Source organism: Anas platyrhynchos, chromosome Z (assembly GCF_047663525.1).
Source record: "Anas platyrhynchos isolate ZD024472 breed Pekin duck chromosome Z, IASCAAS_PekinDuck_T2T, whole genome shotgun sequence".
NCBI classification, from domain to species: domain Eukaryota; kingdom Metazoa; phylum Chordata; class Aves; order Anseriformes; family Anatidae; genus Anas; species Anas platyrhynchos.
The window spans coordinates 71737725-71765400 of NC_092621.1; the positions used below are offsets into that span (position 1 = coordinate 71737725).

Below are 27676 nucleotides of genomic sequence, written 5' to 3' on the forward strand. Positions count from 1 at the left end.
CGTTCCCCAACAGAGAAGATTGTCAAGCACAGTAAATGAAGTTGTACCCAGGATGGAAAAGATCCCGTGGCTCTGAGAAAAAACTGAGAAAACTTGGAAAGCAGCCAGCCAGGTTTTGAAAAGGATGATAAAGCCCTTCTGAGGTCCTGACAGGACTGGGCAAAGTTTACTACTACCATGGAAAGTAAGTGGATTGTTTCAAATCATACCTGCAAGAATAGACCTACATGGGAGAGCTGTGGGAGCTGGGGCAGTTGTGAATAATCTGTTTGTTCGTTTATAATATTCAGTTTTTTCATCTGACCCAGTAACCACATGTATTTTCTCTGTGAAATTTTTGGATTTTCAAGGCTTTTCAGTCTACTATAGGAAATTCACTACAGGTAAAAATAATTAAAAAAAAAAAAAAAAAGCAAGGGTGTTCACCTGCGTGTTTTGAATGACTTGAAATCACATTAAAATATTTTTTTCATAATCTATTAACAGCAGTTCCAAATCTGCATCCACTGCATGCTCAGTTTGTACTCCTCTAATGCTCAGAAGCAGGAAGGTCTTTGTGACAAGGGACATTGTCTTCTGTTTTCATAATTTATTATCCATGGGTAGAAAGTCTCTGAGAATACAAGTGGCACTGCATAAGTAATAATATTTTCATACTCTTCCTTAAATTCCTCTGACCTCTTGTTCAAACGTTCTCACTGTCTCTGTTGAATGAGAATGTAGGTCTGTAAGGAACAACACAAGCAAGAGCCTCCTCTAAGTGGAACATATGCATTTTTATTTGTTTGCAAAACATCATGAATAGGTGGTTATTATAAATTAATGTACTATCATTGACACCAGTACAGCCATACTAACATTCCTTAGTGGAAAGTTTTGTCCTTAATCTTAAGAAAAAGATGATACTATTCTTCAAGTATTCTTGGAGGACTTTTTTTTAACACTTTTTCCCTTACTTAAATCCAGCAAAATTCAATCTTTAACACCAGCCATTCTCTGAATAATAGAACAAAGTAAATTTACATTGCTCTGCTGCTGCAATGCTTCCTCATATAACAAGCATTCATACAGACATTCTCTGGAATGTAATATTCTGTTTTCATCTCCTTCTAAGTACATTGCCTAGAGAATTCCCTTTCCAAACAACTAATTAGAATATTCCCATCCTTAGCTGTTAGTCAACACACAGGCATTGTATCTCATTTTCTTGTAATTTCCTAATTTGAAAGCTAATTCTGACACATGCTTCTTATCCTTACATAGTACAAACACCTTTAACCTTTCCTTTCCTTAGGGCAATACCACTTGTGAAATTTTAGATAGGCATTTATTATTAAGTTGACCTTACCAAGTGAAAGAAACATGATAATCTTAATTCTACAAGTCTATTATATTATTATTTATATAATAATTATAATTATATGATTATATTATATTTCTATGATAATATTGGTATAATATAAATAAATGAATTATTATTTTCATTATCACTACCTTACTAATGCATTGACTAACTTAATTTAAAGCACTACCCATTTATGTGAATGTTTATACATACATGTATATAATATATTCAGAAGTTCCAGACTGTGGTGCACCAAAATAAACACCTGATAATTTGACACATTGGTGCTGAATTAAAATAGCTTGATGCTACAGTACTTGGGTTTTACGCCATAATTTCACACTTCTTCTCAAGGGAGCAATGACTGAAATTCCACATTAGCTCTGAAATGAGCAGCTCAATGACAAAATAGGCAGGTTATCATCCAGAAGCAGCAGGATCTGGCTGCTCCCTCAGGGATGGGGAGCCAGAAACCCAGTGCCAGACACTTGCACACCAAAAAACAATGACGGGGTGTGCCAATGCAGCAGGCAGAGCTGAGCTCTGGCTGGGGGTGCATCTGGCTGGGGGGAATTTGTAAATTCCAGAATGGGTGCAAGGGCAGCCAGCAGGGGCAGCAGATGTAGCCAGCAGCAGGGATGGAGATGAGGGCACAGCATGGGTCCCAATCACACCTAAGACACCAGGGCACAGGTGTTTGAGGATCCAGATCTGATGACCACCACTCCCACAGCTTCACAAGGACAGGGAACTTCCCCAGGCGGAGCTGAAATGGGGCTCCTGAGCAGGGCTGGGGGGAGGCTCCAGGGATAGACAGTGAGATCCAAAAAGGCCTGTGAGTGCCCATAGGGCTCTTGAAGCTGGTGAGGGGCCTGGAGAACAAGTCCTGTGAGGAGCGGCTGAGGGAGCTGGGCTTGTTCAGCCTGGAGAAAAGGAGGCTCAGGGGTGACCTTATTGCTCTCTACAGGTTCCTTAAAGGAGGCTGTAGCAAGTTGGGGGTTGGTCTGTTCTCCCATGTGCCTGGTGACAGGACGAGGGGTAATGGGCTTAAGTTGCGCCAGGGGAGTTTTAGGTTGGATGTTAGGAAGAACTTCTTTACCGAAAGGGTTGTTAGACATTGGAACAGGCTGCCCAGGGAAGTGGTGGAGTCACCATCCCTGGAAGTCTTTAAAAGACGTTTAGATGTAGAGCTTAGGGATATGGTTTAGTGGGGACTGTCAGCGTTAGGTCAGAGGTTGGATTCAATGATCTTGAGGTCTCTTCCAACCTAGAAATTCTGTGATTCTGTGATTCTGTATCTCAAAGGTGAATTTGTTCTGATACCCCTGAAATAATGGGACCATTCTAGCAATTAGGTGATGTTGCTGTTTCTCCTCCAAGGAATGTTTTTGTGTTAAGCTAACAATAGCAAGGTTCTGCCATGCTCATTCTTCTTTTCATGTTGATGGTGAAATAGTTTGGACGTGTGTACTCATAGTGGAGAAAAAACTGCAGAAAATGGACAGTTGCAGCTGGAAGTATTTTTTTTTTCCCCCTGTTGAATTTCTGTTCTGATAGAGAGGACCATGGTTTAGGACAGTGGATTTAGGTTTTGGAGCTATTTTGTGACATTATTACTTAAAGAAAACAAAAGAAAATTGTTCACCAAGCTCAGAATAAGGTACAAATTTTCAGCAAGGTATTACTGTGTGTGGCAAAAGCGGGCAATGCCTCATTCAGAAGACTTAAAAGTCCCTGAGTTGTATCTGGTGTTTAGTTAGAGTATACTGTCTTGAAAAACATACAGCATTTGGCTTCAAAAGAGAATAAAATCACAGCTACATATGACAGTTTGTTTTTTTTTTTTTTTCCCTCTTCTGTCATTACTGCCTCCACAACTACAACCTAGCTATTTTTATCTGGAAGATTATTTGCCTCAAACTCTACGTTCACGTGTCTACATTTTGTTTAGCTTTTTTGACATTTCTGAGAAAGAGCCATCTCCAAAGGGTGAATTCAGCAAACCTGAGAATCACTGATAATAGTTACAACACAGAAATGATTTAAGATGAAAGGTATGTTCGAATTCACAGGAAACAACAATAACATGAAAATGAGAATTTTGCTGTTCCTGTTAGAAAAGATCATTCCCAATGAATATAAGATTTTCCAGAGATTTAAGTTTGTTGTTTTTCTTGTTTCTCCGTTTCAGGTGCACAATTATTTTATTTTAACTTCTTCTTTTTTCCCTTAAAAAAAAAAAAAAAGTTCACATTATCATTTAGAAAAACACATATTGCTGCATTTTCAAAAACCTAGACTCCAGCATGCTGCACAATTTTATGAATGGGGGTGTCATTATTTTGATATTTAAAATGGGAATTTAATTTCATTAGAAGTTTCAGCGCCATCATGATCACTGGGCTCTTTAGGAGTTCTGGCCCTCAGAATAACCTGAGTACTCCCAGATCAAAAAAGACATAATATACGTACAGAAAATATTCTCAGAATGACTCATATATATATTTTTTTATTATTTTTTTTTCATGTTCCTGTAGATCTGAGAGCTCTTCAAATTCCAATGAGTTAAATATTTCCAATAAGTTTTGTTTAGTAACACAATTCTGGGGAAGGAAAAAAATAATAATAAAAAAAAGGATCTCAATATTTCCTATGACAAATACACAAATTAATTCATGGCCAACAGAGGAAAAGCTGCGGTGCAAGGCATCCATTAAAGCCTGGACTGCTTCAGGCATGACAGTATGCTCTTGTTGGATCAATTAACTGAAGTAGCCATGTGAAAATAGTTGGTAGGCTGTACACAGATGAATAAATTCTTTAATTTTTCATACTGCTGCAAGCAGAAAAATAGTCATAGGAGACAATGCATACAAACAAGCTTGGCTATACAGTGTACCTTAAGGAGAAGAACAAAGGTTTCTGCCAATCCAGAGACACTACAGGACTAAGCAGGTATGGGGAAACTACTCCAAGTTGTGTTCCCCTTCACAAATGAAGAATTCATCACCGAAATAGCCTGTTCTTTATTTTTTCGTTTTTCTTTGCACAGACTCCCATACTCCATAAAAGCATGGACTTACCAGTCTGGGGCAAGCAAACACTGATTTTCTGACAAAATGACTAGTGTCCTCTTCAAAGTCAGCTTTGATAGGTAAATTGGCAGGAGGTATGCTTATTTCATTGAAAGTTGATTTAAACAGATAGTTTCAGGAAAAAAACAAACAAACAAACAAACAAACAAACAATAATTCTGATAACTCTGTGATTGTTTATTGCTTGTTCATTTGTTTTTGCTTATTTCCCTTGCTAGCTTGAAAGACAATACACTGACATTACTGTTTCACACATTATACCTTTCAAAAGGGCATCTAGATCTCCAACACTTCAAATGCTGATTATCTGACCTACAGACACCAAAAATCTGCTTCTAAAGTTTTGTTCCTGCAGATCTTTTTTTTTTTTTTATACCTCAGCTTCTAAATGCTCAGCACCTCCTGAGCCACAGGCCAGAAGGTAATATCTGAAGTGCCAAGAGTTAATTGAAATTCTTAAACTTCAGACGTGAGGGCTATGCACAGTACTGTACGGTGAATTAGGGTCTTAACAGCTTGTTAAGAAATCAAGAGAGCATGGTTTCTATTCTTGGTGTCTGAACAAGTACCAAGCAGCTTTAGAATTATCTGTGGGTGAGTTAAGTGTGCCACTGCCCCTCAAGCCAAAGGAGAACACATAGATGGAAAGGCATGCTTAATATGTAAAGTATAAATACCTGAAGCCAGAGTCAGCTTTTTCCCTGCCATTAAAGAGTACAGCTACAAAAAGTAAAAATAAAATAAAAAATAAAAATAAAAATAAAAAATAAAACATGATGCTGGCTTTCAGTGATCCATATACATTCCCTGAAACGAATATGAAAGAACCTCTAATCCACACTACCCTCTCACATATACCTGCTGAATATCAAAAGTTCATTAACTCCGATCAACCCAAAGATACATTCTGAGCAACAACAGGCCACTTAGCATATGTGAAAACAGCATGACAGACCTATCTAGAGGACATATATTCAACAGCGGGACAGTGGAATGCAACTGTATTATCAGCACATGATATTTAATCCCATGATTCTATGTTGTGCAATTACAAAAACAATTTTATCCTGAGAAATTCTGAATTTCCAGTGCATACCATGGCACTGACATTTATTTTGTCTTATGTAAAGGCATAGCTCTCAGAAAAATAGAAGAAATACAGTTCTTCACAAACACAGAACCAGAGCCCCTCTCCTTTCTGTGTCTTGAAAGCAGTACAAAGCAGTAACAGCCAGTTTCAATGGAGCCTGTGAAATTTTGCATTGTGTTCTCTTGGTCTTTCAAAACAGCTGATGGACAGGCATAAGATGAGTGTATCTTCTCTTGCAATGTTCCAAGTGCTAGGCTGTGTCTAGGCAGCTTAGCCATTCCTTGACAGATAGACAGGTGTGGAACAGTTCTTTGCTTCTGCTACTTGTTTGTAGGGGTGACCCTACTGTTAGCCTCTCCTGGACTAACTGAAGAAAGGCATTTGCAGTTCAGCCACACCTCAATATCTGGATCCACCTGTTTGAAATTTTATAAAAGTCAATATAAACCTAATACTAGTTCATTGGCTGTTTAAAGATGTGAGTATAGCAACATTAAGATTTTTAGTTTTGAAACTGAATGTTCAATTTTATCTGACTTCATTTAATGTAAATCTGTTTTCCTCCACTGCAGTTTGCTCACATCAATAGGGAAGGAGGAGATTTATATGGCATTTGTGCTGTATATTTGAATACACAAAAACCTGTCTGTACTTTATATATATCTATAAACATAAATATTTTAAAGTAAAAACCTTCTAGCTATTAGAGAAAAAAAATACATAATCTGAGTTTAGATCAAAGAAAAAGGAGTTCTAATACCAATGAAAGTATATGAGCTATCTAAAGGGTTACTGTTGCAAAAAAAAAAAAAAAAAAAAGAAACACAAGTGTCTTGTGTATTGGAAGTTTGGTGGTATATTCCCAGCTGTAATTTTTTGAGTTAAAATATCATGCACTCTACTATTAACATTGTCCTGGAAGGTTGCACTTTCTATCTGAATTCAGCTAGATGTTGTGCTTATAAGAATTACTGCAAATTACAACCCTGAATAAGGTCACCTTACCTGCTACAAATTAAAAAGGAAAATCTATTTCTATGTATGACCAATATGGTCCAGGCCACATTTACAGTGCAGAGAAATAATGTGGTTTTTGCTCTTCTATCCCTTCCTCCAAACCATGAATGACATTTGAGTGGGTCCTGGCACAAAAAGGACACAAAGCAGTGGGTCTGTAAGTGTTCCTAAAGAACAGAGCATTGGTTCTTAAACTGTTATAACTCCTGAAAAAGAGACATTTGCCTGGATAAATATCTCTTGGAGGAAAGCCTGACAGAGGAGTATAAAGGAGGAGTAAAAAGGACAAAAAAAAAAAAAAAAATCTAATGATGATTTGGCAAAAAAGGGAATGCCACCCTAGGCAAAATATCACAGGTGGAACTTGGAGGGATGATGGTGGAGGATGCTGGTCACATTGTTAGGAATTTCTTGCAGTGGTGTAATCTCCTGGACCTCTGAGGTATCACCAACAGTTGCAAACCTAGACAATACAAGAGGAAAGGGACTGGAATTCTTTGAACAGGACATGTTCTTGCACCAGCAGAAATAGAGGACTTGAGATAGGGATAACCACTTAGACCAGTATGCTGCTAACATCTGTCTTCAGTGGCCAAGAGACCTCCTTCTGTCATCATGCTCTAGTAGGGCAAATATCTGTAGGCAACAGAAAGATGAGGATGGAACAGATCTTCCTGGAAGTAATGTCAAAGCATGTGCAGAAGAAGGAGGTGATCCAAGACAACCAGCAGGGATTCACCAAGGGCAAATTGTTCTTGACCCATCTAATGGCCTGCTATGAAGGAATGACTGAATCAGTTTACAGGGAAAGACTGACCAATGTCATCTACCTGGATTTCTGTAAGGCCTTCAATATGGTCCCATATGATCACCTATCTCCAAATTGAAGAGAGATGGATTTGAAGGCTGGACCATTCAGTGGATAAGGAATGGGCTTGAAGGCCGCACCCAGTGAGTGGTGGTCAATGGTTCTATGTCCAGGTGGAGGCCAGTGGCTACTGGCATCCCTCAGGGGTCTGTCTTGGGACCAGTGAAATTTAATATCTTTAACAACAACATAGACAGTGGGATAGAGTGCACCCTCAGCAAGTTCACAGATGACACTGAGCTAAGTGATGCAGTTGATACAACAGAAGGAAGGGATGCCATCCAGAGGGACCTGAACAAGCAGGATAAGTGCACCCATTTGAGCCTAATGAGGTTCAATAAGTCCAAGTGCAAGGTGCTGTAGCTGGGTCAGGGCAATCCCAAACAGGAGTACAGGCTGGGAGAAGAACCTGTTGAGAGCAGCCCTGCAGAGAAGGACTTGAGGGTTCTGGTGGACAAAAAGCTCGACATGAGCCAGCAGTGTGTGCTTGGGCTGTATCAGCAGAGGAGTGGCCAGCAGGTTGAGGGAGGTGATTGTCCCACCTCTGCCCTGCCCTCATGAGGCCCCGCATGGAGTGCTGCATCCAGGTCTGGGGATCCCAGCACAAGAAAGATGTCGATCTGTTAGTGTGGGTCCAGAGAAGGGCCACAAAGCTGATCAGAGGGTTGGAACACCTCTCCTATGAAGAAAGGCTGAGGAAGCTGGGGGTGTTCGGCCTACGGAAGAGAAGGCTCGGGGGTGACCTCATTGCAGCTCTTCAGTGCTTAAAGGAGGCTGATAAAAAAGATGGAGAGCAACTTTTTTCTTGGGCAGATAAGAACAAGACAATGTGGAATAGATTTAAACTAAAAGAGGAAGAAGCAGTGTTATCTATGGTCAATAACAGAAAGAGCAGAACAGAAAGCTCCATTCTTTTTCCACCAGCCCTGCAGAGGGAAGACAGAAACTGAGAAGTGCTCAAGCTCCTGCTTACAGAGCTGGAGTGTGGCAGTACTACACTCCACTCCACTACATGTGGCAATACTTTTCAGTTGCCATTGCAAGTGCTTTACAGTAATGTCAGACACAAATTACACTGCTCTGAACATTGTTACAGATCAGTAATATTATACACATGTTCTGCAGTATTTTCTGTTAGAAATCCTGAAATATGAATACCATAAAAAACGGTAACTAATTAACTGAGGATTTTTCTTTCACTCAGTACAATGGCATCAATATTGCAGGATCATAATACTTTAGTGAAGGCTGTATTGTGACAAGTAACTGAAGGAAGATACCTTGGATTATTAGCCTTTTAAGCAAGCATATGCGCAAACTGGAAGTTGGAAAACTCCTGAGAAAAATATTACTAGGATGCTATATTAATTATTTGACAATCTCCATCTGTTAACTTTACATGACTGTGTTATACCACAAGTGGTATTTACGCAAGATATTTGAGGATCTTAAGCCAAGGCAAGACTAGATAAGTCTGACTGGATATGATACCCAAAATGAAACAGATTCTCCATGTAGAGCCAGTAAGTGGTTTGGATTTGTTTGGCCAGATGGGGTTTGTTTGAGGGTGGGGTCTGTTTGGTTCAGTAAGGGGGTGCTTATTTGTCCTCTGCTATTAATCAGCCATCACAGACCATGCAAATGGTCCAAATATGGACCATATTCTGATACACTGAAGCACAAGATTCTGCATACCAATTTACTAGATTTATGTTTGATTTTGTTGGGTTTTGTAGCAGATTTTCACAGTTCTTTAAAAACTACAAAAAATTATTTCAGTTCTACAGAAAGAAGATGCTTTTATGTTCTTGAATGGCTTGTATTTTTTATTTTAATTTAAATCTTTTTATTTCAGACCATGTGTAGTGAAAACTCTGATTCTGACTTGTGTAGATGATTACTCATACAGGTCTACTGTTTACCCACAATACTCTTTTATTTATACTCTTTTATTTCATTTTGGATGCAATTTACCCCTGGAGAGAGAGACAGTTAAGAGTTTTATATAGGCCTTCAATGATGAATGAACTTTATGTATTTCTCTATAAAGTTTCCATTTCAAAGATGTAGAATTGAAAGCAAGATATGTTGAAACTTGGAATTATTTTCTGGAACACAATGAAACCATCTAGCATTGAAGAGTAAAGTAATTGTTTTGCAAATTGTGTTGCTTGTGTAAGTCTATAATTACTCTGTTAACATGACGTGTTTATAAGTCAGTTGCAGCATAAGCACATCATTCCTTATGTGTGGAAATCTGCCAGTGGAAATACAGACTAATGTTGGCAGCAAAAGTACGGTATGTTAAAGACATAAATTTGTCAGCTTAAACAGGTGTTATAGTCTGTGACCTTGACATCTAATTTACACACATTGTCAGCTGTGTTAGATTTCAAATCCAGATGTCTCATAGGTGAAATATGTATGTAGATCAGCTGGCTTCAAATGGAGTTTTAAGTGAGCCCCATCTCTTGAAAAGCAAGAGATTTTATACTTAAATCACAATCAATAAAATAGTATCTGTAGGCTGTAATGGTGGGTGTGGGTGCATTGGGCAGCACAGAATTCCTATTTTTATTTTTCAGGAGACTGAAGGAAGGACTTTTTTGGGTAGCATTGCCTGTACGGACCCTTTCTAGCATCACTTAGGGCTCCACTGCTGCCACCACAAGCAGAGTATAACAGGAGCCTTTATGTTCCTCCGACCCTCAGACATATTATATCATATGTCAGACAAATCATATGCAATTATTGCAGTTTTTTCTTTCCTGGACTCCTGAGAAAAGATGGAGTTAATTCAGCAGTGGCATTGTTTTTTGGGCAGTGTAGACTGCTAGTGATACTAACAAAAAAGACTGCCAAAATGCCTGATTATTTTCAGAAATTTAGATTCCTAACTGACTTTATTGAGCTTTGAAAATCTGGTCAGTATTTCTCATCTGACAGTGACCTTTAAGTAAGAAACAAAGCAGATTTGCATCCTGTCATGACTGGTAACAAGAGGCTGGACAGACTCACCCTCCCATGCTGGGTACCTGAGCACACATTCATTCTCCTCCGAGCAGTTCATTAGCTGAACAAGTGAGATGTTGAGATGACAAAAGCAGTAATCTAGCAAAGATTCAAGCAAACAAAAGAAGATCCCCAAGCCTCCACTGGGAATTTAAAACCTAGATGTGAGAGTGAGAATGTGGCAAAAAGATGGAGAATCAGTGAAAAAGGGACAATTTCCTTCAAGTGAAAATGACTGATATCTTGCCATGCTCAGTTCTCTCTTTTTCTCACAACTTCTTAATTCGCTAAGGAATCATCATAGAAAATAATAGTAATAATAGTAATAGTAATAGTAGTAGTGGTGGTGGTAGTAGTAGTAGTAGTAGTAGTAGTAGTAGTAGTAGTAGTAGTAGTAGTAGTAGTAGTAGTAGTAGTAGTAGTAGTAGTAGTAATAATAATAATAATTCTAAGCCTATGTAACAAGCTTATAGTAAACATTGTGAGAAACACTCTGTAGCCAATAACTTAGGCTCAGGCGAGGATCTCAGTGAAGAATGTCGTGAGGATCTCTAGAATTTATTCACAACTGCAATGGCGGGCACCCTACAAGCAGGAGAGCGCACCTACTAGTTCCAAAATATAATTTATATACCTTTTGATGACAGGACCCTCCCCTGTTTCCCCAGTGAGTGTGTAATCCAGGTTCACAATCTGATGCTTCACAAACAATGCATGGCCTTCAGTTTCCGGCCTGTTAAATTTCAAAGTTCTTTTGACTTTTCTACTGTTCAAAGTGGTAATGTTTCTTCACTTATCTGATTTGACTTGACACCGTGATTTTCACCTAATTGTTCTAAGGAGTCTGGTTGTCTGCATTTTACAAGTTCTACTGCTAAGTTTTCTTATCACTGCAAGCATATCTCAATACCAGATTCCTTACCTTTAAACAATGTAACTCTGAAAAAAACAACATTTTTATTCCCAGAAACATTTAGAGAGCAGTTTTCTGGATGTTTCCCGTGCTTTTAGTACATACAGAATGCATGATTCCAGCACTGCTGCAAAGAACACAGACTACCAGCTACGCATGAGTAACCTCCCTTTTCAACTGAAATTAATGTATGGGAAGTGCAGTAACAGGACAACTGCAGTTTGTGATAAAAGAAGAAAATCAGCAGAGAGATGCCAATGGTTTGTCATTTGATCTAACCTTCACACTACACTTACTTTGTTTTTCATGTCTCAGTTGCTGTTTAAGTCATAATGGCTGGCTAAAAGCTATTTAAGGGGGAGAGAAAAGCCAACCATTAAAATAGCATTTTGAGGAATACAGGGGAAGAGTGGCTGATGACCTGTGTCAGAATCTGCTGTTTGGAAAGACTCTTTCACAACAGAAGAAGTGTGGATATTTACTGAATATTAATTTGCCCTGGGCCTAATGTGCCTAGCCAGCTAATCAAAATGAACTGGAACATTTTATTGTTCCTCTGACAAAAAAAAAAAAAAAAAAATACAATTAATTATGCCTTTTCCTGAAATGTCCCTCATTCTATTTGCCTTGTAACCTATTCAACATACAGATTCAGGGTTGAATATATCTACATTTGAATATTTTGAATATTTAATGAAAGGTAAAGAGTAGGGGGTAGAGACTGTTTATGCTGAGAGTTTGATTTACACAGTAGGTTTTCAGCCCTTCCCTTGCTTAGGATCTGTCACTCACACAAGGAACTGACAAAATGATTTCTATTCATGCCTTACAGTCCTGTTTGCCAAATTGCATGGTATCTGTGGGTTGGCAGGTAGCTGTTGTCTAGGCACACACTTACCCAATGCCTACATCTGTTTCCTGTAGAATTAATAGTTCCTTTTTCTAAAGATACAAGGAGCTCTTTCCAAGTGCTTTACACTACTGCAGATATGTCCAGTGAAAATTACCCCATATCACCCTTGAATTGACACAAATCACATTATTGGAACCAGTTTAAGTGTGAACCTTAATTTCCATCTCACCACAGCAGAGAAAACCTTTCATATGTAAACTGGTGCCTCAAGGACCTTTTCTTGCAAAGCAGCCCAGCTGAACTTATCTTCAGTACAAAATTTCACACAAGTCAGCCCTCAGGAACACCCAGTGATGCAGCTCAGTAACGTTCAGCAGAGGCAGTGGCCATGCCTGTTGGAAGTCTTTGGGGGATTTGGGCTGTAAAATCCCAGCCCTCTAAAGGACACTGGTACCTGGGTACACCTGGTCTCCTAAGGTATGGCTCCAGCATTGCCATTGTCTTACTCCTACATTTTTTCCAAGTCTTAAATTCAAGAGACTGGAACATGAGTTTTTAAGAACAATGCCTCTGGAGATGGCTCGTCAGCTGGGATCAGCTTTTACAATCTAGTTTTAATGCACGCCACATGCCCGTTTTAGCCCTGGCAATTGTACACTGCTATCATTTATCACAGGAGATATTTGCTCTGAAATTCAGTGTGAATTTCACAGCAGTTTTAAATATGTTCTTTCTGGGTTGTATTAAAGTCACTTGCAGCCACCCACTCTGGGACAACGAGCATAACCTCAGCAGTGCCAAGGCAACTGAATGCATGCATGTTCCTTCTTTTTAGCCCTGCTTCAGGCAACTCTTGACATCAACACATTTCAATAATATTTCTGATGAAGAAAAGGCCTCAGCTCTCCATCTTGTTGCTTGGAAAGGTATTGTGGATTTAACACTTCATGGGCCCTCGCAGGCCTCACTGGTTAAGAAATACATGTCGGCATGACCTACTGGCCTCACCAACTCAGCACAAACTAATTAACAAAGGAGTGAATTATTCTTGAAGGAGAGCTACTGCCTAGAGTTTTCTTACCTGACTGTCCAGAACCTCCTTGCGTGATCCACATCACTGCTTGCTGTTGCAATGTGCTGTAGTCCTGCTTATCTTGCACAGTTTACTGAAGAACTGTGCAACCTAGAGGTTTATAGACACTGAAACTGCCCCCTTTGGGCAGAGCTCACATCAGCAGAGGCTGTGTGCTGCCGTTCTGTACCTATAGTAAACTGCTTCTGATCTGACCTGTATTACACTTATTCCCATGACTGCAGGATGGCAGAGAATTTATCTCTGTGAAACTTAAAATCAGTGCATGCTTTGTAAAGGCCAGGTATTACAGCTTTCTTTAGGCAAACTTCTTGACAAAGTTTAATGAACACTTTGTCTGGAGACTATGGACCATAGGTATCTTATTGTTTTCTTCTCGAGATTCTATTTTATTTTATTTTTTTTAGAATAAATTAAAAGCAGTGTGGGAAAACCTGAATGCAAGCTATAAAATAACCATCTTTTCTTTTCTTTTCTTTTCTTTTCTTTTCTTTTCTTTTCTTTTCTTTTCTTTTCTTTTCTTTTCTTTTCTTTTCTTTTCTTTTCTTTTCTTTTCTTTTCTTTTCTTTTCTTTTCTTTTCTTTTCTTTTCTTTTCTTTTCTTTTCTTTTTTCTTTTCTTTTCTTTTCTTTTCTTTTCTTTTCTTTTCTTTTCTTTTCTTTTCTTTTCTTTTCTTTTCTTTTCTTTTCTTTTCTTTTCTTTTTTCAGGTCAAAATAATTTCAACTTAAAAAATAAAATATTTTTTTTCTGCCAAAAAATATGGATACAGTTTTACATATCTTTATGTATGTCACTTATTTAAAAGAAAAGGAAGATGCTTTCCACTGGCATGGCCTCATAAAACTTCCTTGCTTACTAACAGTTTGTTTTGGGATAGTTAAGAAAAAAGATTGCAGTTCTGCTGCTTTGCCTTTCTTCTGCCTTTTCTTTTTTAGTAAGAGAGAAGGGGGCTAAATCTAACCTGGTGTTCATGAAACACTCACACAGCCCAATGGGAATTACATAGCTCCAGAAAAGCATCTGTGGCACAGCAATAACTGGGATTGTCTTCTAACATGCAGCATACTTCCTTCCCAAGTGATCCTTAAACCAGAGTTGTCAGTCAGAGTATTTCAGACCCTGTGGGAAAACCTGATTTCCCACCACTAATGCACTGATATCCAGCAACCCTGAAAATTTCCATTCACTAAACAGCAGCAAAGCTCCATTATTTTCCTCTTTGTTCTTGTTATAAAAATGTATCTCACATATGGCGTGGGAGGGAAATGCTACAGAGTGCATTTAGAGGACATACATTGGTGAATTAGAATTGGCACTCGAAGTACATTTTAAAAGTCACTGAAAACAGAACAAACCTCTATCAATTAATGCATTAGATACTAATCTGATTTGATTCAAACACAAGAATTTTAACAGTCACAAGTGCAAATATTCTCTGTTTATCTTAAAAATTTCTTTCTTTTACCACAATTATGAAGTTTTTTTATTTTTTTTGTAGTTGTTGTTTTTTTTTTTTTTATTTTCTATGTTACCAGAAGCATCTGGCCTTGTCTTATGGTAAAAGTCTTGTGTTTTGTTTGTTTGTTTGTTTGTTTTTAATTATTCTTTAACTGTTTGGAAACAGTAGTGCCGAGGTACTAACAGGCCAAGTCTTGTTCTTACCCCTGCCATCAAAATGGTTCCAAAGAGCATTGATCAACATGGTGTTAGGTGCTCTCATATAAACTTGTATATATATAACATATGAACATATATATAAAACATATAAAACTCCACCTTTGACAACCACACTTTTTTCACATGCTTTAAGAAAGCTGTAGATTTGCAAGGTTTGTTCTGTTTTTTCCTATTTGGGTTGCCATTTGGAGCATACAGCTGGGCAGGTATCAACTTAACTTTCAGTCAGACATTGCTCTACTTTCTGGCCTGACTACCCAGTTAATTTGAACTTTTTTGTTTGTTTTGTTTTTGTTTGCTTGTTTGTTTTTAAATTTGATGCAAAATGTTAGGAAAGGTTTTTAAAAGCTAATTTGAACATAAAATGAATTAGTAATACTTCACGGGATACTTGGTTGTTACTCTGTAACAACAGAGTAACTACAGAGTTGTTACTCCTGTGGATGAGAAATTCGTAGGTTTGCCCTCTGAACAGAAAAGTAGAATGAGAATAAAAAATACATTGCTAAAGCTGCAAAGTCCTTTAAATACCCCAACATACCAGCTGCATGTCTAGACACTCTGTTCCTAAGATTTTGAATACAAAATAAGGCTTTCGGCTTTCCTAAGTAAGGGGTTGTCCTTGAATATAAAACAGACATGGCTTTGCTTTTGACATTGACCTGCTGTACCAGAAAAATACATTGCATTCAACAAAAACTATCTTTTTTTTTTTTTTTTACTTTTGTTAGAAATGACAGAAAAATTCTCTCTGCACATTTTTTTTTTTTTTTAATTTCATGTATTGCTTTTTTATTTTTATTTTTAAGGTCTCTTGCTAATGCTTGGCATGATGGAAGTCTTCATTTTATATTAGAAAATATCTAAACTATCTGTTATTCTCTCCCCTTGACAGAGTTTCCAAGGAATGACAGGTATCTTTCAAGTCTCTGTGTGAAAGCCAAACAATTCTGGGCCTCCTAAAGGACATTCCCACCCTGTATAATGTATTGCTCTTGATTATCATCAAGATTGAACCCAGACAAAAGTTTCTACTGCCCTATTTCTGCTTGAGGTGTTGACTTAGTTGTAGCCATTCCCCCTAAAAATCAATAGGAGAGTTAGGGGCTTTCTGTAGTGATGGGTCCTTTGGTGGTTCTCTAAAAGGCGAGATTCATACATTCAGAAAGGTATGACAGTAACATTCTGGTGTGTTCTTCTTTCAGGCTATGTTCCCACTCCTGTTTGCATCACGATGAACTTGTGAGGCTGAGTCATTCTCTAAATCATGTTACAGCTGCTGAGTTCAGGGAACGGAGGAGGGAAGAAAAACCTGTGACCACACAGCAGTCCTGTTAAAAGCAGAGTCAGATGAACTGACTAAGCAAAACAGCAGGCCTTCTCTTTGTTTTCTAGACCAGTTTGCTCCAGTCAGTACAAAGGAGTGGAAAACTGAAGGATGTCAGTCTTCAACACAAAAACTATGGTTAGGACTATGTAGCTAAACCCGATAAGAGAAATGTCAATTTAGAGGAGAGAATTGCTGCTAACCTGAAAGGGGTGCAGTGACACAACTGTGCTCTGGAGAAAAGGGAAAATTTGTCTCCATGTGGATGACTGAGCTTTGAGAAAGGGCATGTCTCAGCCATTAACTGCATGTGCCTCTGACACCATCCTTCTTGCTGTAAAGATGGGCTTTCAAGTGACACGGGACTGTAAAACCTGTTATTCTTGTACAATTCGTGTAGGAATTCCCGGATTACGCTGAATCAGGAAAAAAAAAAAAAATAAAACCCTTGCTGGGTCAAAATATTCTTGGATCCCCTAATGATTTTTTGCCCTGTAAATCTGTGGACGATGACTCTTTTGCTAGGTGGAAGATCAGGTCAGTTTGTTTGTTTGCTTGTTTGCTTCCTAGTTTTCCCTATTCTTCCAGCATAGGCAGGTTTGGAGCCACAACTGCTAGAGAGGAGTTCATACAAACTTCTCCAGAAAGCCCCTGGGGATGGAGGGCTCAGGCAGTAAGGTCTTCACCTGCGTCAACTGGGGACCAACCCTTTGCTGTAGCAGCAGTACTGAGGTCCACAGAAACCAAAGGCAATGGGGGTCCCAGACTGTGCAGAGTCTCCAGGTGAGGGCTGAAGAAGCTGTGCAGTTTGGTTAAGCAGACTGGCTCTACCTGGGGACAGGCTTTTTAAAAGAACATGGAATAGAGGAAGCTGGAACAGATAAGCTGCTACTCAGAATCTGTTCTGGAAAGAAATACCTTCTTAAATGGATAGTAAGAACAGAGTGCACATGCTGCATCATGGACACAGTGGATGAGGAAAGTAAGTGTGAGACTGCCCATCTTGGTTCTACTACAAGTTAAAAATAAATAAATAAATAAATAAATAAAAACCTAGGTCTAAGTTTGTTCCTATGTATAAGAATAACAGATCTCAGGAAATTTTCAGCTACCTGGCCTGTTTGCTAGTTCTAAGTACCTTTTTGACAAAATTTTAAATGACTGGAATCTTTTCTTGTCGTGGAAAAAATAACAATTTACTGCAAAACCCCTTATTCTGCTTAAGCAACCATGCATTAAATTAAACACTTCATAAATCTTTTTAAAGTTCCCATCCAAAGCATACAGAAGGAGAGATGCCTTAGCTCTTAACATCTGAATGTTAAGATGTAATTATAATATATGCATATGGCAAGGTAGAGAAGAAAATGTTATGATACATTTGTTTTTGCCCGTTTCACTGATTAATCATCTGTGTATCCAGCCCTGTTCCTTGCCTATTCAGCCATTCCCCAAAAAATATTCTACATGTCCAGACACCTGTATTTTCATACAGCTACCCTTTTCAGTATCCTACACCTTTAATAGATGTGTCCTTTCACCCCCAAGGTCCACAAGGTGCAAGGCATCGAGTGGGTCTCTGTGGGTACCTCTGTGTGTGAGAGCACAGTGGTGTCAGCTGTGGGACCAGGGGCTCTGGGTATGCATGTGTGCTGTTCCAGCATCTGGAGTGGGACTGTGGTCCTGGCAGCTCATGCCTCCAGGTGTCAGCAACTGGAAATGGGGATTGAGGGCAGCTACTCAGCAGACTGAACACCTGAGCACAGGTGCCGGGGGGATCCACCTTGTACATAAGTATATACCTATATATATCCTTTTTATTAGTAGACTTCTGTCCTGCTCACCCAGATAGGCGAGCAGGATGAGGCCATTGGTACTGTGTTTGTGTGAGTGCTCTCAGTGTCTGACTGTGATCTGTGCAGCTGGCCATGTATATATGTGCTGTGTATGTGTAACCTCTGTGCAAGTTCCTGCTGAAAAAAAGCCTTCAGACATCCTGCTGTTTGGACCTGGTTGCATGGAGTTGCAGCAGCCTCACCTCCCTCAGGCTATCTAATCTGGAATCATATATTTTGCTCTAACCAATGGCACTCTTGTGGTATCCATATCCACAATGTACCTGTACATTTCTGGGAAAACAAAAACAAAACAAAACAAAACAAACAAACAAAAACACTTCATGATGCTTCATATTCATGAGCTTGTCACCACGTGCACATTTCAAATGACCAAACTGCACGTGGAAGAAACCAAAGATTTAGTTGACGAAAGTCAGCAAATGTAATTAAAGATCTGCTGACAGGTTAGGTAACCTTGAGTTTTGAGCCTGTCTGAATTACTGCAAAAGTTACTAGGGGGTGAGCTGGGGAGAAGAGAAGGGGCATTCATACAGACAAGATCTCTCATTCTTCTCAGCAAATTCTGAGCTGGAACAGAAGACTTCTGATTTACACTGGGAAGGGACTAGAAGAGGTTCCCAAGTCCTTTCACTGAATTCAGTTTCAGTCTGTGTGACTCTTCTTCACTCGTCTGTGCTAACCACCATCTGTGTATCCAAGCCTAGGATGTTTGATACATTCCTCAATTTTAAGCGATATCCTTCTTCAGGTAACTACAATTTTACTCACTTCATTCATGAATTACATAATATTTTCTTTCAAATCTGAGCCAAGAAACCAAATATCTGAACACTTAAATATTGTACAAACTAGTGCAATTACAACTGGATGTAACCATACAGCAACAGAACTTTTCTTTACCAATATTGAGAAGTTTATTTTTGAAAAACTCTTTTTTGTTGTTTTGTTTTGTTTTCCTCTTTTAAATCTTTTGCAAGCTGGGTACATCTGTATTAGCAAATCAAATTACTGAAGGAGCTCTTTCTAGATATGAACTTGCTTTTCATCTGTGCTGGGAGTCCTGCAAAATACAATCGAGTGCCCAACTAGTATAAGCCAAGCAGCTTCCCCCTAGTGGTAGCAAAGTTGAAGCCACATACCAAGACACATACCCAGCACAAAGCAGACATGACTTGCCCCAGCAGCTAGCTATTGTCTTGTACATGATGTGGGCATAAAACATTCAGTGAGAGTGAATTTCATCGCTGATCTGAACATAAGATCCTGGAAAATACAGGATTGCAACAAATCAGACATCACAGTATACAGTTATTAGGGCATCTGTAATAATTTTTTAGTATCTAGATCTGTAGATAAGTACATGCAGTTTTGCATAGGAGTAATATACCCCTTTTGTGAACAAGAACAACACAAATCAGTTCATGAAACTAGATAGTTAATTATTTATATGTCCCTGAGTTGCAAATTTATTTATGGAAATTAACATAATCCTAAATATTAAGCAAAATATTTTCTGCTAGGAAAACAACATGTTTTTGTTTCTTCTGCCTCTCTGATTCCCTGCCAACTTCAACTTTTGCTTAATGTCTGCAACAATATTATTACTTTGATACACACCCACTGATGATTGAAACTTTCTCACACAAAAGAAATCAAATCAGTAAACTCAGCAAGTTTTTCTAATAAAGATTTGACAAATTTGAAATAGCAGACTAGCCATTTTCTAGACCTATTTGTAGATAAAAGTTCAGATTTCACTAAATTAAGAGTGAAACCATATTTCTCCTAGGTAACTAGTTTCCTATTACAGTAGTTCAATTTTAATCAGTTAAAGTTGAAGATTTGTTTCCCTGTATAAAACACACTATTACTAGTTGCAGAGACTCAACTATTTTCATTTTCTGACAGAAATGAATTTAAAATTGCAGTTTTAACATTATTCTAATGTACTTAAAAATTTATAAAAGTTTGCAAGTGCCCACACCTGTTGCTGTTTCAGAAATTTGTGTCCAAAAAAGCTGCATGATATAGTGAGTAATGTCTGAACAGATGGATTTTCAGCTCCATAGCAATAGCTGGAAATCTGAAGCAGAGTAGGGCAGGGATATATTATTGTTTTCCCTTTATCAGCCTTAGTAACACCATCTGGCTTTCAATTACGGAACTGCAACAAAGCCTATTTTCTCTTTATCACCATCTGGTACCTCATAGTCAAGCAACAGAATCACATGACAAATTTAACTGAGGGTTTTAAGAATTTCATCCATTGCAACTTGCAAGGTAAACAGAAGCTGTAGGGTTGCATATGAACTACTAAATTAAGAAGTGTAAGGATAAAGGCACTGGAACTTGATCAGCTTACCTTCATGGAGGAAAGACTTGGAAATGCCCTGGTGTGGTCTGGCTCAACCAACAACCTCACAGATGACTTCTGGGACCACTCAGCATTTGGATGCAAGTGGATGGGCACGTTTGGAGGCTCTGAGGGTTTGATAGCATGGCCAGACTATTTTAGTTGTCCAGGCTAGAGAATGGTCCCAAGGACTATTTAATTTCCTAGTACAGCAGTCTTGTTGCTTGGGAAGAGCAATGTTATTGTTCCTACCCACCCAAAACATAAGAAGAAGACACCAGATTGTGACTGATTACTCAGTGATACAAGCTTTTGGCTTTCTGCTGTCCGCAGTTGCTGTACATGGGATTATTATGTAACACATTGATGTTTTTGGAATATTTCCATCCCTTGTGCGAAGAATCTTGATGAGGGTGGAAATAGTTCTGGGTTAGAGACGTTGTTCTGAATGCATGTTACTGTTCTTAAAATTACTATCTTCCATGACACTTGGTGAAACACTCTAGGAATGAATGATTAGTTGAATTAAAATTAGTTTCAGGTATCATTGAGAATAAATTGTGCTTATTCATTTTATTACAGCATGTGTAAAGTCGTGTGATATGCCTTTGTAACTACCATATGATAAACCTAGACTCAGGTATTTATCAGCTGACATCATAGTTGAGACTTTCATACGTTTATCAAGGCATGTTTATATTCAGAATATAAGCAAGTCTATATTCAGAATATAATTTCTTACATGAAGCTCATATTCTTCACCCTGCATTGCAATCAAAGTTACTGATAGGTTAACTAATGATTATATCAAGGTAGAAAAGTTATCAGAGGACATTGAATAAATGTTTGAAGCAATGTTACATACTATCTATCAGGTTTAAAGTGCCAACCTAAATTGTCTATCATCAACATTTCACAATTTCATAGTTTATTCCTTGTCTGCCAATAAAATTATTACTCTTCCTGCTTTACATGTATGATAAGCACCATTGGTTTAGTAAAATTAGACATAAATAATATTTTATTATTTAGAGCAGCTTTTGAACAACAGCAATAGCTGTATTCTGTCCCTTAGAAGCATATGAGTGTTCTCTGACTGACCTTTGAAATCACTGACAGAAATATTAATTCTGAAAATGTACATTGGGTTCACCAGTGAGATGCTCCTATTTTACACTGGTAAATTACATTAATTCCATTGACATTGTATGTTTCATAGAAACTGAAGTAAAGCAGCAGTGTGTAAGATCCAGAAAACAGTATTTTAAGAAAATTATAAACTAGCTTCTGTTCAACTAGATGTTGTATGACTTAGATTTAAGACCAGCTCAGTGCTTTTCTCAAAGTCTTTCGACCTCAAGATACATGTAAACCTCAAACAAAATGGAAGTATGTATTGCCACTCAGTCCTTCCTGTATCACATAAATAGGTGGACAGAGATGCATCATAGCTTTTATTTTTTGAGAGTTTATGTTTGTTATGGCCCTGATTCCAGACAAATATAGAGAATGTGAGTAACTAAGGACAGAGGAAAATACATCCTTTCAGTGTAGACAGAGATGCATGTAATCCTGGCCTTTCTCACTTTGAGTTCCCTTTAGGAACTGAATGTTTAACAAATAACATCACTTTTATTTCACTGGCCTTTCCATGGGTATTTAAGAGGGATTGCTTCTCCTCTTGAACTATGTGGTCTCCTGTAAAAAAACAACAACAACAACAAAAATAAAAATCTGATTTGTACATTATTCATGGTTGCTGAATATTGTTTAATAAAACTGGGACACCTCACAGCTGATTAAAAGCGTAATATGGTGAAACATTCATCGCTGTGATAAAAATAGCCAAACAGGGTATTTATTGGATCTGAATTTATTAACAGGAATTACGGATATATACAAATGTATATTATGAAATCTCTTTCCCCACTGAGTGATGGTTCAGGTGAAGGGTTTGCTTACTATAATGAAAACTGGTATGGCTAGCAAGAACTCCGAGATTCCCACTGGGGAATTACTGTAACATGCACAACCAGTGCAGAGTGGTATTATTTTGGTAAACATGATCTGAACGTACAGGTTCTGCCTGTGCTCATTCTCAAGCAGCATGTCTCATGCCAGTAAATTCTAGATTGTATCTGCCTTGTCACAAAAGTGCAGGTCCTGGTCATGCAGCAACTGGGCTAAGAAAGACATGTCTGGCATGGATGGCAAATTGACCATCCTGACCAGCTCTGCTAGGCAATGAACCCAGGAGAGCTATGCTGCACCACAACACTCACCCTCAGGTTTACCAGTACTAGATGTTGATTAAAAACAGAAACAACATAAAAAAGTGTAGTATGGAGAATTCATCTTGGTCTTCCAATGCATTTTTTGAATTCTCTTTCTAGGTTAGAAATAATTTTGTGTCATAAAAGTAATCTTAATTTTTCAAAACATCATTACTTTTCACAAGAAACAGTAAAAGATTATATAAATTGTATTAATTTAAATTATAATTTTAAAAAAGTTTCAAGCTTGAAGTTTTTATTTAAATGTAAAAAGTACTTTTTAGAAACTTCATACCATATGCTGATGGGCATGTGGTTGCTAAACTTTTTATTATTTTTATTTTTATTTATAGATAGAAGCACATTTAATGGTAGGCTCCAAATTATGATTCAGCCCCTGATTTCATTCTACCGAAATGCCAAATAATTTGCTAACAACTGGGGTAATGAAACATGAGACATGGTGAGCCTAACTCATCAGAGATTCATATGGCTAACCAATTTATTTTTTTAATTAGAAAATACTTGCTGTAGATACCTAAAAAAAAAAAAAAAAAAAAAAGTTTAAAAAGAAAAAAAAAGTTTAAAAAGTATGAATTCTTGCTATGGAAACGTCAGAATGTTAGAACAGTGGCTGGAATAAACATTTGCAAGATAATGAAATATAGTAAATGTATTTTTGATATATTTAATATTTCTTGCTAAATGAATGTTGATTTATTTCTTAATTTCATTTGTTTTGAAGAGGCACTGTAATCTTTATTTATGATACAGTTAAAGGTAAATGTGTAATCTTTTTTTTTCTATAGGAACTACCTTTTCAGAGTTAATTTCAAAGTAATTATAGTTCTGATCTTTCTTTATAGTGGATTTTCTTCCTTTTCCAGAACTTACAGCAAAAAGGAAGTACATTGCCCTTTCAAAAGCCCTTTCAAATTAAAGAGCTAATGGGATCTTTTAAACATGCTTTTAGAGTGTGTTATGTACATAATCCCCCAGAGCAAAAAGAGTCTCATCGGCTTCGATTTTTTTATGGAGCCCTGACTGAATGGCCAGCAATACTGGAACGTTTGGCTTCTTCTTGTGCATTGTTGTTCTGGCTCCTCAGAAATACAAATACCTACAACCAAAAGGAGATGAAAAGCTTTTCAAGCTGCAGTACCATTCGGTATCCTGCTGCAGAAGCTTCCTTTGTGATTCACAAAATATGTATAATGCATTGAAATGGTCACCACAACTGGGATTTGACTGATGAGATGCAGAAGAGTTCTTAAGTTTTCCTTTGCTTTATCTTTTGATAATGTTCCCTTTGGTGATCCACTCTCCTTGAGTTTCAGTCTCTACATTAATGCAAAGTTTAAGAGACATTTATTTTTCAAATTTCGCTTGAAGCATTTCCTTATTTCAAAAACAATCCCAACCAGCAAAGTGATAGCCTTAGTTATTTTACCGTTTCTATTTTTAGTTTGTAGTAATTCAGCCTCTGTACAGCTATGCTGCTTTATCTCCCAGTTAGAGGAACACTCATGAGGTGGCAGTATCCAGGAGAGACTCCCATTTATCTTGTTGTCAGTACACTTCTTGGAGTAGATGGAGTACTTTATCTTGCTGTTTATAAACCTTCAGAAAAACTACACTTAACTGGCAAATTTTAGGTACTTCTACATACAGTATAAAATTTCCAGTGGGTATGAAAACATCGGTGTAATTTCCTCTGAATAGTGATCTCTTCGTATTACTAACACTTGATAGAAAATGCAGGAATGTCTTCTTAAATATTTTTTCTTTAATAACTGCAGCTCAACAGCTGTGTCCCAGTAGTAACTAATGGCTTTGGGTACTAATTTGAGAAAACTTCTAGGAACTTTGTATCATGTGGGTGTACAGCACTTTCTAAATATGGGTTCACTTGAAAAAAGCCCACAAGTCAATTGCTTTTGAAACTATGGGTTCACAATAGGGAGTTTTTTTAGGGAGTGTTTTTTGTTTGTTTGTTTTAAAGGAAAACAGTTTTATCAGGTATTGCTCAAAGGTGGTTCTTCTACAGATTTTACAATAATCCTCTGTCATTTTATTATGTGTTATTCCTTCACCTTGTACATATCTCTCTCCTGTTCAAAGATATCACAGATAATGTGCTGTAAGCCCTAGATTTCCTGTGTGGATAAGTCATATGGCATGTGATTCAGGATCAGCAGTGCTTCCTTTTATTGATGTGTGCATTACACATATTATAGCACTGCCAGACACAGAGACAAGGTCAAGAAACTGCACTTTAGCTTCTTATTTATTAGTGGACAAAGGTAGCTAGCTGCTCTTCTTTGGTACTAGCATTATTATGTGGGCAGTTTAGGCCATATGTGGAGACAAAAGGAAACAGCAAGTCTTGATAGCACTGGGTTGAATACAGAAACTGACCACATGAGTTGAAGAGAAAAGCTTTTGCAGCAAGAAAAAATTTTCTTATCTCTGAGGTATGTCCATCAGGGCTACTCTTTGGGATGCTTCTTGAACAAAAAGCATTGGTATAAAAGAACAAAGAACTATGGCTTGTTCGGTCTTTCTTGATAGCTTCCTTTATTCTAAGTCTTCCATTGTCCTCAACAAAACTTGTGCCTGTGCTTTGCAGAATGCAGGTCTGCCTATTTTCATTTACCTCCTACTCTGCTCTCTGAGAAAAAGCCACGCAAACCGTGCATACACACGCGTTTGTACATGTGCGATAGGGAAGGCTGAGTGTCAGAAAAAAGAGCAACTCACATTTATCATTCAATTATTTGTTAACTTTCCCTTCTATGCTCCAACCGTGAAGAAAAATTCTGTATATGTGCCCATTTTTCATCAGTTTTATAATCTGCACGTTTCTGAGGATTGCAGCCTCTAGCCAAGTTTGCACGCACAAGGATGCAATTTGCCAATTTTAAGAAATAAATAAAAAAGGTCATTCTTAGAAATCGTTAGGAAATTGGCACCGCTGCTACTGAATTACCCACCGGGAACCTGCCACTCCACATCCTCGATTTCGAGTCTCGTTAAACGCCACTACTTCAGAGCGTGAAAGAAAGAGCCGAAGACGAGGTGCCGAGCTCCGGCAACCAAGCACCACCGCCCCGGGGGGATGGCGGCAGGCGGCGGGGGGCGCCCCGACGGCCCCTCCACACCGACGTGGCCTCTGTTCTCTCCTCGGCATCAGCTCGGGGGCTCCGGCCACGGCCACCTGCGGGACACAGGGATGAGGGGCGTCAAGGCGCCGCTGCCTCCCTCTCTCCCCGCTCGAGGGGAAAAACCCGTCCTCGTCCCCGTGGGGGACGCGAACCCGGGTCCTCCCCGCGGGGCCGCTCTTGAAATGGCCGCCCCCTCCCCTGCGCGCCCACCACCCGTCTCACCCCAAGGGGGGCCGCGCCCCCAGACTACAGCACCCCATAGCGGGTCGGGGGGCTCCGGGCCCCACCGTGTGTATCGGGAGCGGAGCGGGTGCGTGTGATGGTGGTGCCGGTGGGGGGCTCCGGGAGATCCTGGTGGTGTCGTGGGGGAGCTGCGGAGTCCCTCCCCGCCCCGAGCACCCCCGGTGCCGCCGTCTCGGCGGGGGCCGCGGCGCGGAAGGAGCCGCTCCGCCTCTGCCAGGGACGCCCCCCCCAGCGCCCGCCCTCACCTCGAGCTGGCGGCGCTGCCTCCCCGCGCTGCCGCCTCGCCTCGCCCGTCCCCGCCGTGCCGAGCCGCGCAGAGCCGCGCCGAGCCGAGGGGGCTAGCCGGCCAGCCCTCGCTCCCACCGCCCCCCTTTTACGGCTGCCTCCCCCCTCATCCTCTCTCCGCAGTCAGGAGAGCAGCCGCGGAAGCTCGCTTGCTCCCGGCCCTGCCGGCGATGGAGCGGGCGTCGCCCCCCGCCTCAGCCTGCCCGCCGCCCACAGGAGGGCGGTGACCGAGCTGGCGCCCCGCCGGGGGCCGGCGCGACCCCTCGCAGCGCCCCGCTCGGATGTCACGGCGCCCCGGCCGCTGCCCACCTCGGGGGGGGGTCGTGGAGGGGGCGGCAGGCGCAACCCCGGCTGCCTGAGGGAGCTCCCCGGCCGCCGCCAGGTAAGCGGTGGGGTTGTGGGGCTAGGGGGGCGGGGGAAGCAGTCCCGCTGCCGTCGGGGGTATCGGCCGCGGGGAGCCCGCCCAGCGGGGCAGGGGAACTTTTTGGGTTTTTGGGGGGCACCCCCTCACCCTGCGGTGCCCCTCCGTCTTCATCCCCCACGGTGTGAGGGGGGCGAGCGGACGCGGGATGGGGGAACCCCCTTCCCCCCTCCCCCCCCGGCGCTCTCGCGGGGGAAGGGGGACGGATGGGTCGCTGTTGTGGGCATCGACCCCCCCAAGAAAGGGCTCCCTCCCACACACACGTCTAAACCTGTGATGCTGGGGGCTGGAGCCCCCCGGGGTGTCAGAGAGCGACAGTCCTTTGTCGCCGGCGAGGTGGATGTGCCGCTGTGCCCGCATCCCCCCCGGGTGGTGGTGGTGGGGGAAATGCTCCGCGTCCTGTCGAGCAGCCCCCCCCGAGTGCCTCCGGGGGCAGCCCGAAGTCTGGGGGCCCCCGCACGCACCTGGCAGAAGCACAGGTACGGCCCCAGGACCACCTGAGGCCACGCGGCCCCGCCGCTCCCCTGGGTGCAGGCTGCGGGGTCTCGCCCGCCCTGTCCCACAGCTGCCGGGATCAATGCCAGATGTTCCTGAGCGTTTCTCGCTCTCCCCCCCTCACCCCCCCGCCCCGTAGCTTTCCTCGCCAAGCAGAGAGGAACCGCAGTGCTTTCTCATTGTATGCCGCTATTTCGAAACGCTGTTCTCTCAGAAGTGTAAGACCTTTTCGTCTAAGAAGGAAAAAAAAAACCTCTGGACGATTCAACATAAATCAGATTTAACTTGGATGT

The 27676-nt window shown here is 40.2% G+C and overlaps 1 long non-coding RNA gene across 1 annotated transcript; it reads right to left on the bottom strand.

Moving 5' to 3' along the window:
* Positions 1–18759: 18759 nt before the first annotated feature.
* Positions 18760–26843, bottom strand: LOC113840258 (uncharacterized). Its single transcript, XR_005261674.2, has 4 exons — positions 26428–26843; positions 25769–25992; positions 20512–22200; positions 18760–19412 (listed from the first exon to the last, which is right to left on the bottom strand). It is a non-coding gene; the product is annotated as an uncharacterized lncRNA (long non-coding RNA).
* Between the last annotated feature and the right edge of the window lie 833 nt (positions 26844–27676).